We start from the raw sequence: 24,803 nt of genomic DNA on the forward strand, positions 1-24,803 counted from the left end.
CGCACACCACTGACAGTACACAATGTACCTCAGCCCCATCAGACACCCAGCAGACCACACACCACTGACAGTACACAATGTACCACACCCCCATCAGACACCCAGCACACCACACACCACTGACAGTACACACTGTACCACACCCCCATCAGACACCCAGCACACCGCACACCACTGACAGTACACAATGTACCACACCCCCATCACGCACTCAGCACACCGCACACCACTGACAGTACACAATGTACCACACCCCCATCACGCACCCAGCACACCGCACACCACTGACAGTACACAATGTACCACACCCCCATCAGACACCCAGAACACCACACACCACTGACAGTACACAAAGTACCACACCCCCATCAGATACCCAGCGCACCGCACACCACTGACAGTACACAATGTGCCACACCCTCATCAGACACCCAGCACACCACACACCATTGACAGTACACTATGTACCACACCCCCATCAGACACCCAGCACACCACACACCACTGACAGTACACCATGTACCACACCCCCATCAGACACCCAGAACACCACACACCACTGACAGTACACAAAGTACCACACCCCCATCAGACACCCAGAACACCACACACCACTGACAGTACACAATGTACCACACCCCCATCAGATACCCAGCACACCGCTCACCACTGACAGTACACAATGTACCACACCCCCAGCAGACACCCAGCACACTGCACACCACTGACAGTACACAATGTACCACAGCCCCATCAGACACCCAGCACACCGCACACCACTGACAGCACACAATGTACCACAGTCCCATCAGACACCCAGCACACCTCACACCACTGACAGTACACAATGTACCACACCCCCTTCAGGCACCCTGCACAGTACACACCACTGACAGTACACAATGTACCACACCCCCATCAGACACCCAGCACACTGCACACCACTCACAGCACACAATGTGCCACACCCCCATCAGACACCCAGCACACCGCACACCACTGACAGTACACAATGTACCACAGCCCCATCAGACACCCAGCACACCGCACACCACTGACAGCACACAATGTACCACAGTCCCATCAGACACACAGAACACCACACACCACTGACAGTACACAATGTACCACACCCCCATTTGACACCCAGCACACCGCACACCACTGACAGTACACAATGCACCACACCCCCATCAGACACACAGAACACCACACACCACTGACAGTACACAATGTACCACACCCCCATCAGATACCCAGCGCACCGAACACCACTGACAGTAAACAATGTGCCACACCCTCATCAGACACCCAGCACACCACACACCACTGACAGTACACAATGTACCACACCCCTATCAGACACCCAGCTCACCGCACACCACTGACAGTACACAATGTACCACACCCCCATCACGCTCCCAGCTAACCGCACACCACTGACAGTACACAATGTACCTCAGCCCCATCAGACACCCAGCAGACCACACACCACTGACAGTACACAATGTACCACACCCCCATCAGACACCCAGCACACCACACACCACTGACAGTACACACTGTACCACACCCCCATCAGACACCCAGCACACCGCACACCACTGACAGTACACAATGTACCACACCCCCATCACGCACTCAGCACACCACACACCACTGACAGTACACAATGTACCACACCCCCATCAGACACCCAGAACACCACACACCACTGACAGTACACAAAGTACCACACCCCCATCAGATACCCAGCGCACCGCACACCACTGACAGTACACAATGTGCCACACCCTCATCAGACACCCAGCACACCACACACCATTGACAGTACACTATGTACCACACCCCCATCAGACACCCAGCACACCACACACCACTGACAGTACACCATGTACCACACCCCCATCAGACACCCAGAACACCACACACCACTGACAGTACACAAAGTACCACACCCCCATCAGACACCCAGAACACCACACACCACTGACAGTACACAATGTACCACACCCCCATCAGATACCCAGCACACCGCTCACCACTGACAGTACACAATGTACCACACCCCCATCACGCACCCAGCTCACCACACACCACTGACAGTACACAATGTACCACATCCCCATCAGACACCCAGCACACCGCACACCACTGACAGTACACAATGTACCACACCCCCATCAGACACCCAGCACACCGCACGCCACTGACAGTACACAATGTACCACACCCCCATCAGACACCCAGCACACCGCACACCACTGACAGTACACAATGTACCACACCCCCATCAGACACTCAGCACACGGCACACCACTGACAGTACACAATGTACCACACCCCCATCAGGCACCCTGCACAGCACACACTACTGACAGTACACAATGTACCACACCCACATCAGACACCCAGCACACTGCACACCACTGACAGTACACAATGTACCACAGCCCCATCAGGGACCCAGCACACCGCACACCACTGACAGTACACAATGTACCACACCCCCATCAGACACCCAGCACACCGCAGACCACTGACAGTACACAATGTACCACACCCCCATCAGGCACCCAGCACACCACACACCACTGACAGTACACAATGTACCACACCCCCATCAGACACCCAGCACACCGCACACCACTGACAGTACACAATGTACCACACCCCCATCAGACACCCAGCACACCGCACACCACTGACAGTACACAATGTACCACACCATCAGACACCCAGCACACCGCACACCACTGACAGTACACAATGTACCACACCCCCATCAGATACCCAGCACACCGCACACCACTGACAGTACACAATGTACCACACCCCCATCAGATACCAAGCACACCACACACCACTGACAGTACACAATGTACCACACCCCCATCAGACACCCAGAACACCACACACCACTGACAGTACACAATGTACCTCACCCCCATCACGCACTCAGCACACAACACACCACTGACAGTACACAATGTGCCATACCCCCATCAGACACACAGAACACCACACACCACTGACAGTACACAATGTACCACACCACCATTAGACACCCAGCACACCGCACACCACTGACAGTACACAATGCACCACACCCCCATCAGACACCCAGCACACCACACACCACTGACAGTACACAATGTACCACACCCCCATCAGATACCCAGCGCACCGAACACCACTGACAGTAAACAATGTGCCACACCCTCATCAGACACCCAGCACACCACACACCACTGACAGTACACAATGTACCACACCCCCATCAGGCACCCAGCACACCGCACACCACTGACAGTACACAATGTACCACACCCCCATCAGGCACCCAGCACACCGCACACCACTGACAGTACACAATGTACCACACCCACATCAGGCACCCAGCACACCGCACACCACTGACAGTACACAATGTACCACAACCCCATCACGCACCCAGCTAACCGCACACCACTGACAGTACACAATGTACCTCAGCCCCATCAGACACCCAGCAGACCACACACCACTGACAGTACACAATGTACCACACCCCCATCAGACACCCAGCACACCACACACCACTGACAGTACACACTGTACCACACCCCCATCAGACACCCAGCACACCGCACACCACTGACAGTACACAATGTACCACACCCCCATCACGCACTCAGCACACCACACACCACTGACAGTACGCAATGTACCACACCCCCATCAGACACCCAGAACACCACACACCACTGACAGTACACAAAGTACCACACCCCCATCAGATACCCAGCGCACCGCACACCACTGACAGTACACAATGTGCCACACCCTCATCAGACACCCAGCACACCGCACACCACTGACAGTACACAATGTACCACAGTCCCATCAGACACCCAGCTCACCACACACCACTGACAGTACACAATGTGCCACACCCTCATCAGACACCCAGCACACCACACACCACTGACAGTACACAATGTACCACACCCCTATCAGACACCCAGCTCACCGCACACCACTGACAGTACACAATGTACCACACCCCCATCACGCTCCCAGCTAACCGCACACCACTGACAGTACACAATGTACCTCAGCCCCATCAGACACCCAGCAGACCACACACCACTGACAGTACACAATGTACCACACCCCCATCAGACACCCAGCACACCACACACCACTGACAGTACACACTGTACCACACCCCCATCAGACACCCAGCACACCGCACACCACTGACAGTACACAATGTACCACACCCCCATCACGCACTCAGCACACCACACACCACTGACAGTACACAATGTACCACACCCCCATCAGACACCCAGAACACCACACACCACTGACAGTACACAAAGTACCACACCCCCATCAGATACCCAGCGCACCGCACACCACTGACAGTACACAATGTGCCACACCCTCATCAGACACCCAGCACACCACACACCATTGACAGTACACTATGTACCACACCCCCATCAGACACCCAGCACACCACACACCACTGACAGTACACCATGTACCACACCCCCATCAGACACCCAGAACACCACACACCACTGACAGTACACAAAGTACCACACCCCCATCAGACACCCAGAACACCACACACCACTGACAGTACACAATGTACCACACCCCCATCAGATACCCAGCACACCGCTCACCACTGACAGTACACAATGTACCACACCCCCATCAGACACCCAGCACACTGCACACCACTGACAGTACACAATGTACCACAGCCCCATCAGACACCCAGCACACCGCACACCACTGACAGCACACAATGTACCACAGTCCCATCAGACACCCAGCACACCTCATACCACTGACAGTACACAATGTACCACACCCCCTTCAGGCACCCTGCACAGTACACACCACTGAAAGTACACAATGTACCACACCCCCATCAGACACCCAGCACACTGCACACCACTCACAGCACACAATGTGCCACACCCCCATCAGACACCCAGCACACCGCACACCACTGACAGTACACAATGTACAACAGCCCCATCAGACACCCAGCACACCGCACACCACTGACAGCACACAATGTACCACAGTCCCATCAGACACACAGAACACCACACACCACTGACAGTACACAATGTACCACACCCCCATTTGACACCCAGCACACCGCACACCACTGACAGTACACAATGCACCACACCCCCATCAGACACACAGAACACCACACACCACTGACAGTACACAATGTACCACACCCCCATCAGATAACCAGCGCACCGAACACCACTGACAGTAAACAATGTGCCACACCCTCATCAGACACCCAGCACACCACACACCACTGACAGTACACAATGTACCACACCCCTATCAGACACCCAGCTCACCGCACACCACTGACAGTACACAATGTACCACACCCCCATCAGATACCCAGCGCACCGAACACCACTGACAGTAAACAATGTGCCACACCCTCATCAGACACCCAGCACACCACACACCACTGACAGTACACAATGTACCACACCCCTATCAGACACCCAGCACACCGCACACCACTGACAGTACACAATGTACCTCAGCCCCATCAGACACCCAGCAGACCACACACCACTGACAGTACACAATGTACCACACCCCCATCAGACACCCAGCACACCGCACACCACTGACAGTACACACTGTACCACACCCCCATCAGACACCCAGCACACCGCACACCACTGACAGTACACAATGTACCACACCCCCATCACGCACTCAGCACACCACACACCACTGACAGTACACAATGTACCACACCCCCATCAGACACCCAGAACACCACACACCACTGACAGTACACAAAGTACCACACCCCCATCAGATACCCAGCGCACCGCACACCACTGACAGTACACAATGTGCCACACCCTCATCAGACACCCAGCACACCACACACCATTGACAGTACACTATGTACCACACCCCCATCAGACACCCAGCACACCACACACCACTGACAGTACACCATGTACCACACCCCCATCAGACACCCAGAACACCACACACCACTGACAGTACACAAAGTACCACACCCCCATCAGACACCCAGAACACCACACACCACTGACAGTACACAATGTACCACACCCCCATCAGATACCCAGCACACCGCTCACCACTGACAGTACACAATGTACCACACCCCCATCACGCACCCAGCTCACCACACACCACTGACAGTACACAATGTACCACATCCCCATCAGACACCCAGCACACCGCACACCACTGACAGTACACAATGTACCACACCCCCATCAGACACCCAGCACACCGCACGCCACTGACAGTACACAATGTACCACACCCCCATCAGACACCCAGCACACCGCACACCACTGACAGTACACAATGTACCACACCCCCATCAGACACTCAGCACACGGCACACCACTGACAGTACACAATGTACCACACCCCCATCAGGCACCCTGCACAGCACACACTACTGACAGTACACAATGTACCACATCCACATCAGACACCCAGCACACTGCACACCACTGACAGTACACAATGTACCACAGCCCCATCAGGGACCCAGCACACCGCACACCACTGACAGTACACAATGTACCACACCCCCATCAGACACCCAGCACACCGCAGACCACTGACAGTACACAATGTTCCACACCCCCATCAGGCACCCAGCACACCACACACCACTGACAGTACACAATGTACCACACCCCCATCAGACACCCAGCACACCGCACACCACTGACAGTACACAATGTACCACACCCCCATCAGACACCCAGCACACCGCACACCACTGACAGTACACAATGTACCACACCATCAGACACCCAGCACACCGCACACCACTGACAGTACACAATGTACCACACCCCCATCAGATACCCAGCACACCGCACACCACTGACAGTACACAATGTACCACACCCCCATCAGATACCAAGCACACCACACACCACTGACAGTACACAATGTACCACACCCCCATCAGACACCCAGAACACCACACACCACTGACAGTACACAATGTACCTCACCCCCATCACGCACTCAGCACACAACACACCACTGACAGTACACAATGTGCCATACCCCCATCAGACACACAGAACACCACACACCACTGACAGTACACAATGTACCACACCACCATTAGACACCCAGCACACCGCACACCACTGACAGTACACAATGCACCACACCCCCATCAGACACCCAGCACACCACACACCACTGACAGTACACAATGTACCACACCCCCATCAGATACCCAGCGCACCGAACACCACTGACAGTAAACAATGTGCCACACCCTCATCAGACACCCAGCACACCACACACCACTGACAGTACACAATGTACCACACCCCCATCAGGCACCCAGCACACCGCACACCACTGACAGTACACAATGTACCACCCCCCCATCAGGCACCCAGCACACCGCACACCACTGACAGTACACAATGTACCACACCCCCATCAGGCACCCAGCACACCGCACACCACTGACAGTACACAATGTACCACAACCCCATCACGCACCCAGCTAACCGCACACCACTGACAGTACACAATGTACCTCAGCCCCATCAGACACCCAGCAGACCACACACCACTGACAGTACACAATGTACCACACCCCCATCAGACACCCAGCACACCACACACCACTGACAGTACACACTGTACCACACCCCCATCAGACACCCAGCACACCGCACACCACTGACAGTACACAATGTACCACACCCCCATCACGCACTCAGCACACCACACACCACTGACAGTACGCAATGTACCACACCCCCATCAGACACCCAGAACACCACACACCACTGACAGTACACAAAGTACCACACCCCCATCAGATACCCAGCGCACCGCACACCACTGACAGTACACAATGTGCCACACCCTCATCAGACACCCAGCACACCGCACACCACTGACAGTACACAATGTACCACAGTCCCATCAGACACCCAGCTCACCGCACACCACTGACAGTACACAATGTACCACATCCCCATCAGACACCCAGCACACCGCACACCACTGACAGTACACAATGTACCACACCCCCATCAGACACCCAGCACACCGCACACCACTGACAGTACACAATGTACCACACCCCCATCAGGCACCCTGCACAGCACACACCACTGACAGTACACAATGTACCACACCCACATCAGACACCCAGCACACTTCACACCACTGACAGTACACAATGTACCACACCCCCATCAGGCACTCAGCACACCACACACCACTGACAGTACACAATGTACCACACCCCCATCAGACACCCAGCACACCGCAGACCACTGACAGTACACAATGTACCACACACCCATCAGGCACCCAGCACACCACACACCACTGACAGTACACAATGTACCACACCCCCATCAGACAGCCAGCACACCGCACACCACTGACAGTACACAATGTACCACACCCCCATCAGACACCCAGCACACCGCACACCACTGACAGTACACAATGTACCACACCATCAGACACCCAGCACACCGCACACCACTGACAGTACACAATGTACCACACCCCCATCAGATACCCAGCACACCGCACACCACTGACAGTACACAATGTACCACACCCCCATCAGATACCAAGCACACCACACACCACTGACAGTACACAATGTACCACACCCCCATCAGACACCCAGAACACCACACACCACTGACAGTACACAATGTACCTCACCCCCATCACGCACTCAGCACACTACACACCACTGACAGTACACAATGTGCCATACCCCCATCAGACACACAGAACACCACACACCACTGACAGTACACAATGTACCACACCACCATTAGACACCCAGCACACCGCACACCACTGACAGTACACAATGCACCACACCCCCATCAGACACCCAGCACACCACACACCACTGACAGTACACAATGTACCACACCCCCATCAGATACCCAGCGCACCGAACACCACTGACAGTAAACAATGTGCCACACCCTCATCAGACACCCAGCACACCACACACCACTGACAGTACACAATGTACCACACCCCCATCAGGCACCCAGCACACCGCACACCACTGACAGTGCACAATGTACCACACCCCCATCAGGCACCCAGCACACCGCACACCACTGACAGTACACAATGTACCACACCCCCATCAGGCACCCAGCACACCGCACACCACTGACAGTACACAATTTTCCACAACCCCATCACGCACCCAGCTAACCGCACACCACTGACAGTACACAATGTACCTCAGCCCCATCAGACACCCAGCAGACCACACACCACTGACAGTACACAATGTACCACACCCCCATCAGACACCCAGCACACCACACACCACTGACAGTACACACTGTACCACACCCCCATCAGACACCCAGCACACCGCACACCACTGACAGTACACAATGTACCACACCCCCATCACGCACTCAGATCACCACACACCACTGACAGTACGCAATGTACCACACCCCCATCAGACACCCAGAACACCACACACCACTGACAGTACACAAAGTACCACACCCCCATCAGATACCCAGCGCACCGCACACCACTGACAGTACACAATGTGCCACACCCTCATCAGACACCCAGCACACCGCACACCACTGACAGTACACAATGTACCACAGTCCCATCAGACACCCAGCTCACCGCACACCACTGACAGTACACAATGTACCACATCCCCATCAGACACCCAGCACACCGCACACCACTGACAGTACACAATGTACCACACCCCCATCAGACACCCAGCACACCGCACACCACTGACAGTACACAATGTACCACACCCCCATCAGGCACCCAGCACACCATACACCACTGACAGTACACAATGTACCACACCCCCATCAGACACTCAGCACACGGCACACCACTGACAGTACACAATGTACCACACCCCCATCAGGCACCCTGCACAGCACACACCACTGACAGTACACAATGTACCACACCCACATCAGACACCCAGCACACGGCACACCACTCACAGCACACAATGTACCACACCCCCATCAGACACCCAGCACACCACACACCACTGACAGTACACAATGTACCACAGCCCCATCAGACACCCAGCACACCGCACACCACTGACAGCACACAATGTACCACAGTCCCATCAGACACCCAGCACACCTCACACCACTGACAGTACACAATGTACCACACCCCCATCAGACACCCAGCACACGGCACAACACTCACAGCACACAATGTGCCACACCCCCATCAGACACCCTGCACACCGCACACCACTGACAGTACACAATGTACGACAGCCCCATCAGACACCCAGCACACCGCACACCACTGACAGCACACAATGTATCACACCCCCATCAGGTACCCAGCACACCGCACACCACTGACAGTACACAATGTACCACAGTCCCATCAGACACCCAGCACACCTCACACCACTGACAGTACACAATGTACCACAGCCCCATCAGACACCCAGCACACCGCACACCACTGACAGTACACAATGTACCACACCCCCATCAGACACCCAGTACACTGCACACCACTGACAGTACACAATGTGCCACACCCTCATCAGACACCCAGCACACCACACACCACTGAAAGTACACAATGTACCACAGCCCCATCAGACACCCAGCACACCGCACACCACTGACAGTACACAATGTACCACACCCCCATCAGGCACCCAGCACACCGCACACCACTGACAGTATACAATGTACCACAGCCCCATCAGACACCCAGCACACCGCACACCACTGACAGCACACAATGTACCATATCCCCATCAGACACCCAGCACACCACACACCATTGACAGTACACAATGTACCACACCCCCATCAGACACCCAGCACACCACACACCACTGACAGTACACAATGTACCACACCCCCATCAGGCACTTAGCACACCACACACCTCTGACAGTACACAATGTACCACACCCCCATCAGGCACACAGCAAACCGCACACCACTGACAGTACACAGTGTACCACACCCCCATCAGATACCAAGCACACCGCACACCACTGACAGTACACAGTGTACCCACAGCCCCATCAGACACCCAGCACACCACACTCCACTGAGAGTACACAATGTACCACCCCCCCATCAGGGACACAGCACACCGCACACCACTGACAGTACACAATGTACCACCCCCCCATCAGGCACCCAGCACACCGCACACCACTGACAGTACACAATGTACCACACCCCCATCAGACACCCAGCACACCGCACACCAGTGACATTACACAATGTACCACAGCCCCACCAGACACCCAGCGCACCACACACCACTGACAGTACACAATGTACCACACCCCCATCAGACACCCAGCACACCACACACCACTGACAGTACACAATGTACCACACCCCCATCAGGCACCCAGCACCACACACCACTGACAGTACACAATGTACCACAGCCCCATCAGACACCCAGCTCACCGCACACCACTGACAGTACACAATGTACCACACCCCCAGCAGATACCAAGCACACCGCACACCACTGACAGTACACAATGTACCCACAGCCCCATCAGACACCCAGCACACCACACACCACTGACAGTACACAATGTACCACACCCCCATCAGGCACCCAGCACACCGCACACCACTGACAGTACACAATGTACCACAGCCCCATCAGACACCCAGCACACCGCACACCACTGACAGTACACAATGTACCATATCCCCATCAGACACCCAGCACACCACACACCACTGACAGTACACAATGTACCACACCCCCATCAGACACCCAGCACACCACACACCACTGACAGTACACAATGTACCACACCCCCATCAGGCACACAGCAAACCGCACACCACTGACAGTACACAATGTACCACACCCCCATCAGGCACCCAGCACACCGCACACCACTGACAGTACACAATGTACCACCCCCCCATCAGGGACACAGCACACCGCACACCACTGACAGTACACAATGTACCACCCCCCCTAATCAGGCACCCAGCACACCGCACACCACTGACAGTACACAATGTACCACACCCCCATCAGACACCCAGCACACCGCACACCAGTGACATTACACAATGTACCACACCACCATTAGACACCCAGCACACCGCACACCACTGACAGTACACAATGCACCACACCCCCATCAGACACCCAGCACACCACACACCACTGACAGTACACAATGTACCACACCCCCATCAGATACCCAGCGCACCGAACACCACTGACAGTAAACAATGTGCCACACCCTCATCAGACACCCAGCACACCACACACAATGTACCACACCCCCATCAGGCACCCAGTACACCGCACACCACTGACAGTACACAATGTACCACACCCCCATCAGGCACCCAGCACACCGCACACCACTGACAGTACACAATGTACCACACCCCCATCAGGCACGCAGCACACCGCACACCACTGACAGTACACAATGTACCACAACCCCATCACGCACCCAGCTAACCGCACACCACTGACAGTACACAATGTACCTCAGCCCCATCAGACACCCAGCAGACCACACACCACTGACAGTACACAATGTACCACACCCCCATCAGACACCCAGCACACCACACACCACTGACAGTACACACTGTACCACACCCCCATCAGACACCCAGCACACCGCACACCACTGAAAGTACACAATGTACCACACCCCCATCACGCACTCAGATCCCCACACACCACTGACAGTACGCAATGTACCACACCCCCATCAGACACCCAGAACACCGCACACCACTGACAGTACACAATGTACCACACCCCCATCAGGCACCCAGCACACCGCACACCACTGACAGTACACAATGTACCACAGTCCCATCAGACACCCAGCTCACCGCACACCACTGACAGTACACAATGTACCACATCCCCATCAGACACCCAGCACACCGCACACCACTGACAGTACACAATGTACCACACCCCCATCAGACACCCAGCACACCGCAAACCACTGACAGTACACAATGTACCACACCACCATCAGGCACCCAGCACACCATACACCACTGACAGTACACAATGTACCACACCCCCATCAGACACTCAGCACACGGCACACCACTGACAGTACACAATGTACCACACCCCCATCAGGCACCCTGCACAGCACACACCACTGACAGTACACAATGTACCACACCCACATCAGACACCCAGCACACGGCACACCACTCACAGCACACAATGTACCCCACCCCCATCAGACACCCAGCACACCACACACCACTGACAGTACACAATGTACCACAGCCCCATCAGACACCCAGCACACCGCACACCACTGACAGCACACAATGTACCACAGTCCCATCAGACACCCAGCACACCTCACACCACTGACAGTACACAATGTACCACAGCCCCATCAGACACCCAGCACACCGCACACCACTGACAGTACACAATGTACCACACCCCCATCAGACACCCAGCACACGGCACACCACTCACAGCACACAATGTGCCACACCCCCATCAGACACCCAGCACACCGCACACCACTGACAGTACACAATGTACCACAGCCCCATCAGACACCCAGCACACCGCACACCACTGACAGCACACAATGTATCACACCCCCATCAGGTACCCAGCACACCGCACACCACTGACAGTACACAATGTACCACAGTCCCATCAGACACACAGCACACCTCACACCACTGACAGTACACAATGTACCACAGCCCCATCAGACACCCAGCACACCGCACACCACTGACAGTACACAATGTACCACACCCCCATCAGACACCCAGCACACTGCACACCACTGACAGTACACAATGTGCCACACCCTCATCAGACACCCAGCACACCACACACCACTGAAAGTACACAATGTACCACAGCCCCATCAGACACCCAGCACACCGCACACCACTGACAGTACACAATGTACCACACCCCCATCAGGCACCCAGCACACCGCACACCACTGACAGTACACAATGTACCACAGCCCCATCAGACACCCAGCACACCGCACACCACTGACAGCACACAATGTACCATATCCCCATCAGACACCCAGCACACCACACACCATTGACAGTACACAATGTACCACACCCCCATCAGACACCCAGCACACCACACACCACTGACAGTACACAATGTACCACACCCCCATCAGGCACTTAGCACACCACACACCTCTGACAGTACACAATGTACCACACCCCCATCAGGCACACATCAAACCGCACACCACTGATAGTACACAGTGTACCACACCCCCATCAGATACCAAGCACACCGCACACCACTGACAGTACACAGTGTACCCACTGCCCCATCAGACACCCAGCACACCACACACCACTGACAGTACACAATGTACCACCCCCCCATCAGGGACACAGCACACCGCACACCACTGACAGTACACAATGTACCACCCCCCCATCAGGCACCCAGCACACCGCACACCACTGACAGTACACAATGTACCACACCCCCATCAGACACCCAGCACACCGCACACCAGTGACATTACACAATGTACCACAGCCCCACCAGACACCCAGCGCACCACACACCACTGACAGTACACAATGTACCACACCCCCATCAGACACCCAGCACACCACACACCACTGACAGTACACAATGTACCACACCCCCATCAGGCACCCAGCACCACACACCACTGACAGTACACAATGTACCACAGCCCCATCAGACACCCAGCTCACCGCACACCACTGACAGTACACAATGTACCACACCCCCAGCAGATACCAAGCACACCGCACACCACTGACAGTACACAATGTACCCACAGCCCCATCAGACACCCAGCACACCACACACCACTGACAGTACACAATGTACCACACCCCCATCAGGCACCCAGCACACCGCACACCACTGACAGTACACAATGTACCACAGCCCCATCAGACACCCAGCACACCGCACACCACTGACAGTACACAATGTACCATATCCCCATCAGACACCCAGCACACCACACACCACTGACAGTACACAATGTACCACACCCCCATCAGACACCCAGCACACCACACACCACTGACAGTACACAATGTACCACACCCCCATCAGGCACACAGCAAACCGCACACCACTGACAGTACACAATGTACCACCCCCCCATCAGGCACCCAGCACACCGCACACCACTGACAGTACACAATGTACCACCCCCCCATCAGGGACACAGCACACCGCACACCACTGACAGTACACAATGTACCACCCCCCCCATCAGGCACCCAGCACACCGCACACCACTGACAGTACACAATGTACCACACCCCCATCAGACACCCAGCACACCGCACACCAGTGACATTACACAATGTACCACAGCCCCATCAGACACCCAGCGCACCACACACCACTGACAGTACACAATGTACCACACCCCCATCAGACACCCAGCACACCACACACCACTGACAGTACACAATGTACCACAGCCCCATCAGACACCCAGCTCACCGCACACCACTGACAGTACACAATGTACCACACCCCCAGCAGATACAAAGCACACCGCACACCACTGACAGTACACAATGTACCCACAGCCCCATCAGACACCCAGCACACCACACACCACTGACAGTACACAATGTACCACCCCCCCATCAGGGACACAGCACACCGCACACCACTGACAGTACACAATGTACCACCCCCCCATCAGGCACCCAGCACACCGCACACCACTGACAGTACACAATGTACCCACAGCCCCATCAGACACCCAGCACACCACACACCACCGACAGTACACAATGTACCACCCCCCCATCAGACACCCAGCACACCACACACCACTGACAGTACACAATGTACCACCCCCCCATCAGACACCCAGCACACCGCACACCACTGACAGCACACAATATACCACAGTCCCATCAGACACCCAGCACACCGCACACCACTGACAGTACACAATGTACTACACCCCCATCAGGCGCACAGCAAACCGCACACCACTGACAGTACACAATGTACCACACCCCCATCAGACACCCAGCGCACCACACACCACTGACAGTACACAATGTACCACACCCCCATCAGGCGCACAGCAAACCACACACCACTGACAGTACACAATGTACCACACCCCCATCAGACACCCAGCACACCGCACACCACTGACAGTACACAATGTACCACAGCCCCATCAGACACCCAGCACACCACACACCACTGACTGTACAGAATGTACCACACCCCCATCAGACACCCAGCACACCGCACACCACTGACAGTACACAATTTACCACACCCCCATCAGACACCCAGAACACCACACACCACTGACAGTGCACAATGTACCTCACCCCCATCACGCACTCTGCACACAACACACCACTGACAGTACACAATGTGCCACACCCCCATCAGACACACAGAACACCACACACCACTGACAGTACACAATGTACCACACCCCCATTAGACACCCAGCACATCGCACACCACTGACAGTACACAATGTACCACACCCCCATCAGATACCCAGCGCACCGAACACCACTGACAGTAAACAATGTGCCACAACCTCATCAGACACCCAGCACACCACACACCACTGACAGTACACAATGTACCACACCCCCATCAGGCACCCAGCACACCGCACACTACTGACAGTACACAATGTACCACACCCCCATCAGGCACCCAGCACACCACTGACAGTACACAATGTACCACACCCCCATCAGGCACCCAGCACACCTGACACCACTGACAGTACACAATGTACCACACCCCCATCAGGCACACAGCACACCGCACACCACTGACAGTACACAATGTACCACACCCCCATCAGGCACCCAGCACACCGCACACCACTGACAGTACACAATGTACCACAACCCCATCACGCACCCAGCTAACCGCACACCACTGACAGTACACAATGTACCACACCCCCATCAGGCACCCAGAACACCACACACCACTGACAATACACAAAGTACCACACCCCCATCAGATACCCAGCGCACCGCACACCACTGACAGTACACAATGTGCCACACCCTCATCAGACACCCAGCACACCACACACCACTGACAGTACAAAATGTACCACATCCCCATCAGATACCCAGCACACCACACACCACTGACAGTACACAATGTACCACACCCCCATCAGATACCCAGCGCACCGCACACCATTGACAGTACACAATGTGCCACACCCTCATCAGACACCCAGCACACCGCACGCCACTGACAGTACACAATGTACCACACCCCCATCAGGCACCCAGCACACCATACACCACTGACAGTACACAATGTACCACACCCCCATCAGACACTCAGCACACGGCACACCACTGACAGTACACAATGTACCACACCCCCATCAGGCACCCTGCACAGCACACACCACTGACAGTACACAATGTACCACACCCACATCAGACACCCAGCACACGGCACACCACTCACAGCACACAATGTACCACACCCCCATCAGACACCCAGCACACCACACACCACTGACAGTACACAATGTACCACAGCCCTATCAGACACCCAGCACACCGCACACCACTGACAGCACACAATGTACCACAGTCCCATCAGACACCCAGCACACCTCACACCACTGACAGTACACAATGTACCACAGCCCCATCAGACAACCAGCTCACCACACACCACTGACAGTACACAATGTACCACACCCCCATCAGACAACCAGCTCACCACACACCACTGACAGTACACAATGTACCACACCCCCATCAGACACCCAGCACACTGCACACCACTGACAGTACACAATGTACCACAGCCCCATCAGACACCCAGCACACCACTGACAGCATACAATGTACCACAGTCCCATCAGACACCCAGCACACCTCACACCACTGACAGTACACAATGTACCACACCCCCATCAGGCACCCTGCACAGTACACACCACTGACAGTACACAATGTACAACACCCCCATCAGACACCCAGCACACGGCACACCAGTCACAGCACACAATGTGCCACACCCCGATCAGACACCCAGCACACCGCACACCACTGACAGTACACAATGTACCACAGCCCCATCAGACACCCAGCACACCGCACACCACTGACAGCACACAATGTACCACACCCCCATCAGGTACCCAGCACACCACACACCACTGACAGTGCACAATGTACCACAGTCCCATCAGACACCCAGCACACCTCACACCACTGACAGTACACAATGTACCACAGCCCCATCAGACACCCAGCACACCGCACACCACTGACAGCACACAATGTACCACAGTCCCATCAGACACCCAGCACACCTCACACCACTGACAGTACACAATGTACCACACCCCCATCAGACACCCAGCACACCGCACACCACTGACAGTACACAATGTACCACACCCCCATCAGACACCCAGCACACTGCACACCACTGACAGTGCACAATGTGCCACACCCTCATCAGACACCCAGCACACCACACACCACTGACAGTACACAATGTACCACAGCCCCATCAGACACCCAGCACACCGCACACCACTGACAGTACACAATGTACCACACCCCCATCAGGCACCCAGCACACCGCACACCACTGACAGTACACAATGTACCACAGCCCCATCAGATACCCAGCACACCGCACACCACTGACAGTACACAATGTACCATATCCCCATCAGACACCCAGCACACCACACACCACTGACAGTACACAATGTACCACCCCCCCATCAGGGACACAGCACACCGCACACCACTGACAGTACACAATGTACCACCCCCCCATCAGGCACACAGCACACCGCACACCACTGACAGTACACAATGTACCACACCCCCATCAGACACCCAGCACACCGCACACCAGTGACATTACACTATGTACCACAGCCCCATCAGACACCCAGCGCACCACACACCACTGACAGTACACAATGTACCACACCCCCATCAGACACCCAGCACACCACACACCACTGACAGTACACAATGTACCACAGCCCCATCAGACACCCAGCTCACCGCACACCACTGACAGTACACAATGTACCAGACCCCCAGCAGATACCAAGCACACCGCACACCACTGACAGTACACAATGTACCCACAGCCCCATCAGACACCCAGCACACCACACACCACTGACAGTACACAATGTACCACCCCCCCATCAGGGACACAGCACACCGCACACCACTGACAGTACACAATGTACCACCCCCACCATCAGGCACCCAGCACACCGCACACCACTGACAGTACACAATGTACCACAGCCCCATCAGACAACCAGCACACCGCACACCACTGACAGCACACAATGTACCACAGTCCCATCAGACATCCAGCACACCTCACACCACTGACAGTACACAATGTACCACATCCCCATCAGACAACCAGCTCACCACACACCACTGACAGTACACAATGTACCACACCCCCATCAGACAACCAGCTCACCACACACCACTGACAGTACACAATGTACCACACCCCCATCAGACACCCAGCACACTGCACACCACTGACAGTACACAATGTACCACACCCCCATCAGACACCCAGCACACCGCACACCACTGACAGCACACAATGTACCACCCCCCATCAGGCACCCAGCACACCGCACACCACTGACAGTACACAATGTACCACACCCCCATCAGACACCCAGCACACCGCACACCAGTGACATTACACAATGTGCCACAGCCCCATCAGACACCCAGCGCACCACACACCACTGACAGTACACAATGTACCACACCCCCATCAGACACCCAGCACACCACACACAACTGACAGTACACAATGTACCACAGCCCCATCAGACACCCAGCTCACCGCACACCACTGACAGTACACAATGTACCACACCCCCAGAAGATACCAAGCACACCGCACACCACTGACAGTACACAATGTACCCACAGCACCATCAGACACCCAGCACACTACACACCACTGACAGTACACAATGTACCACCCCCCCATCAGGGACACAGCACACCGCACACCACTGACAGTACACAATGTACCACCCCCCCATCAGGCACCCAGCACACCGCACACCGCTGACAGTACACAATGTACCACAGCCCCATCAGACACCCAGCACACCGCACACCACTGACAGCACACAATGTACCACAGTCCCATCAGACACCCAGCACACCTCACACCACTGACAGTACACAATGTACCACAGCCCCATCAGACAACCAGCTCACCACACACCACTGACAGTACACAATGTACCACACCCCCATCAGACAACCAGCTCACCACACACCACTGACAGTACACAATGTACCACACCCCCATCAGACACCCAGCACACTGCACACCACTGACAGTACACAATGTACCACACCCCCATCAGACACCCAGCACACCGCACACCACTGACAGCACACAATGTACCACAGTCCCATCAGACACCCAGCACACCTCACACCACTGACAGTACACAATGTCCCGCACCCCCACAAGGCACTCAGCACACCGCACACCACTGACAGTACACAATGTACCACACCCCCATCAGACAGCCAGCACACTGCACACCACTGACAGTTCACAATGTACCACACCCCCATCAGGCACCCAGCACACCACACACCACTGACAGTACACAATGTACCACAGCCCCATCAGACACCCAGCTCACCGCACACCACTGACAGTACACAATGTACCACACCCCCAGCAGATACCAAGCACACCGCACACCACTGACAGTACACAATGTATCCACAGCCCCATCAGACACCCAGCACACCGCACACCACTGACAGTACACAATGTACCACACCCCCATCAGGCACCCAGCACACCACTGACAGTACACAATGTACCACACCCCCATCAGGCACCCAGCACACCGCACACCACTGACAGTACACAATGTACCACACCCCCATCAGGCACACAGCACACCGCACACCACTGACAGTACACAATGTACCACACCCCCATCAGGCACCCAGCACACCGCACACCACTGACAGTACACAATGTACCACAACCCCATCACGCACCCAGCTAACCGCACACCACTGACAGTACACAATGTACCACACCCCCATCAGACACCCAGAACACCACACACCACTGACAATACACAAAGTACCACACCCCCATCAGATACCCAGCGCACCGCACACCACTGACAGTACACAATGTGCCACACCCTCATCAGACACCCAGCACACCACACACCACTGGCAGTACACAATGTACCACACCCCCATCACGCACCCAGCTCACCGCACACCACTGACAGTACACAATGTACCACACCCCCATCAGACACCCAGCACACCGCACACCAGTGACATTACACAATGTACCACACCCCCATCAGACACCCAGCACACCGCACACCAGTGACATTACACAATGTGCCACAGCCCCATCAGACACCCAGCGCACCACACACCACTGACAGTACACAATGTACCACACCCCCATCAGACACCCAGCACACCACACACAACTGACAGTACACAATGTACCACAGCCCCATCAGACACCCAGCTCACCGCACACCACTGACAGTACACAATGTACCACACCCCCAGAAGATACCAAGCACACCGCACACCACTGACAGTACACAATGTACCCACAGCACCATCAGACACCCAGCACACTACACACCACTGACAGTACACAATGTACCACCCCCCCATCAGGGACACAGCACACCGCACACCACTGACAGTACACAATGTACCACCCCCCCATCAGGCACCCAGCACACCGCACACCGCTGACAGTACACAATGTACCACAGCCCCATCAGACACCCAGCACACCGCACACCACTGACAGCACACAATGTACCACAGTCCCATCAGACACCCAGCACACCTCACACCACTGACAGTACACAATGTACCACAGCCCCATCAGACAACCAGCTCACCACACACCACTGACAGTACACAATGTACCACACCCCCATCAGACAACCAGCTCACCACACACCACTGACAGTACGCAATGTACCACACCCCCATCAGACACCCAGCACACTGCACACCACTGACAGTACACAATGTACCACACCCCCATCAGACACCCAGCACACCGCACACCACTGACAGCACACAATGTACCACAGTCCCATCAGACACCCAGCACACCTCACACCACTGACAGTACACAATGTCCCGCACCCCCACAAGGCACTCAGCACACCGCACACCACTGACAGTACACAATGTACCACACCCCCATCAGACAGCCAGCACACTGCACACCACTGACAGTTCACAATGTACCACACCCCCATCAGGCACCCAGCACACCACACACCACTGACAGTACACAATGTACCACAGCCCCATCAGACACCCAGCTCACCGCACACCACTGACAGTACACAATGTACCACAACCCCAGCAGATACCAAGCACACCGCACACCACTGACAGTACACAATGTATCCACAGCCCCATCAGACACCCAGCACACCGCACACCACTGACAGTACACAATGTACCACACCCCCATCAGGCACCCAGCACACCACTGACAGTACACAATGTACCACACCCCCATCAGGCACCCAGCACACCGCACACCACTGACAGTACACAATGTACCACACCCCCATCAGGCACACAGCACACCGCACACCACTGACAGTACACAATGTACCACACCCCCATCAGGCACCCAGCACACCGCACACCACTGACAGTACACAATGTACCACAACCCCATCACGCACCCAGCTAACCGCACACCACTGACAGTACACAATGTACCACACCCCCATCAGACACCCAGAACACCACACACCACTGACAATACACAAAGTACCACACCCCCATCAGATACCCAGCGCACCGCACACCACTGACAGTACACAATGTGCCACACCCTCATCAGACACCCAGCACACCACACACCACTGGCAGTACACAATGTACCACACCCCCATCACGCACCCAGCTCACCGCACACCACTGACAGTACACAATGTACCACACCCCCATCAGACACCCAGCACACCGCACACCAGTGACATTACACAATGTACCACAGCCCCACCAGACACCCAGCGCACCACACACCACTAACAGTACACAATGTACCACACCCCCATCAGACACCCAGCACACCACACACCACTGACAGTACACAATGTACCACACCCCCATCAGGCACCCAGCACCACACACCACTGACAGTACACAATGTACCACAGCCCCATCAGACACCCAGCTCACCGCACACCACTGACAGTACACAATGTACCACACCCCCAGCAGATACCAAGCACACCGCACACCACTGACAGTACACAATGTACCCACAGCCCCATCAGACACCCAGCACACCACACACCACTGACAGTACACAATGGACCACACCCCCATCAGGCACCCAGCACACCGCACACCACTGACAGTACACAATGTACCACAGCCCCATCAGACACCCAGCACACCGCACACCACTGACAGTACACAATGTACCATATCCCCATCAGACACCCAGCACACCACACACCACTGACAGTACACAATGTACCACACCCCCATCAGACACCCAGCACACCACACACCACTGACAGTACACAATGTACCACCCCCCCATCAGGGACACAGCACACCGCACACCACTGACAGTACACAATGTACCACCCCCCCATCAGGCACCCAGCACACCGCACACCGCTGACAGTACACAATGTACCACAGCCCCATCAGACACCCAGCACACCGCACACCACTGACAGCACACAATGTACCACAGTCCCATCAGACACCCAGCACACCTCACACCACTGACAGTACACAATGTACCACAGCCCCATCAGACAACCAGCTCACCACACACCACTGACAGTACACAATGTACCACACCCCCATCAGACAACCAGCTCACCACACACCACTGACAGTACACAATGTACCACACCCCCATCAGACACCCAGCACACTGCACACCACTGACAGTACACAATGTACCACACCCCCATCAGACACCCAGCACACCGCACACCACTGACAGCACACAATGTACCACAGTCCCATCAGACACCCAGCACACCTCACACCACTGACAGTACACAATGTCCCGCACCCCCACAAGGCACTCAGCACACCGCACACCACTGACAGTACACAATGTACCACACCCCCATCAGACAGCCAGCACACTGCACACCACTGACAGTTCACAATGTACCACACCCCCATCAGGCACCCAGCACACCACACACCACTGACAGTACACAATGTACCACAGCCCCATCAGACACCCAGCTCACCGCACACCACTGACAGTACACAATGTACCACACCCCCAGCAGATACCAAGCACACCGCACACCACTGACAGTACACAATGTATCCACAGCCCCATCAGACACCCAGCACACCGCACACCACTGACAGTACACAATGTACCACACCCCCATCAGGCACCCAGCACACCACTGACAGTACACAATGTACCACCCCCCCATCAGGCACCCAGCTCACCGCACACCACTGACAGTACACAATGTACCACACCCCCATCAGGCACACAGCACACCGCACACCACTGACAGTACACAATGTACCACACCCCCATCAGGCACCCAGCACACCGCACACCACTGACAGTACACAATGTACCACAACCCCATCACGCAC

The sequence above is a fragment of the Scyliorhinus torazame genome, chromosome 5 (genome assembly GCF_047496885.1).
Source record: "Scyliorhinus torazame isolate Kashiwa2021f chromosome 5, sScyTor2.1, whole genome shotgun sequence".
Lineage (NCBI taxonomy): Eukaryota > Metazoa > Chordata > Chondrichthyes > Carcharhiniformes > Scyliorhinidae > Scyliorhinus > Scyliorhinus torazame.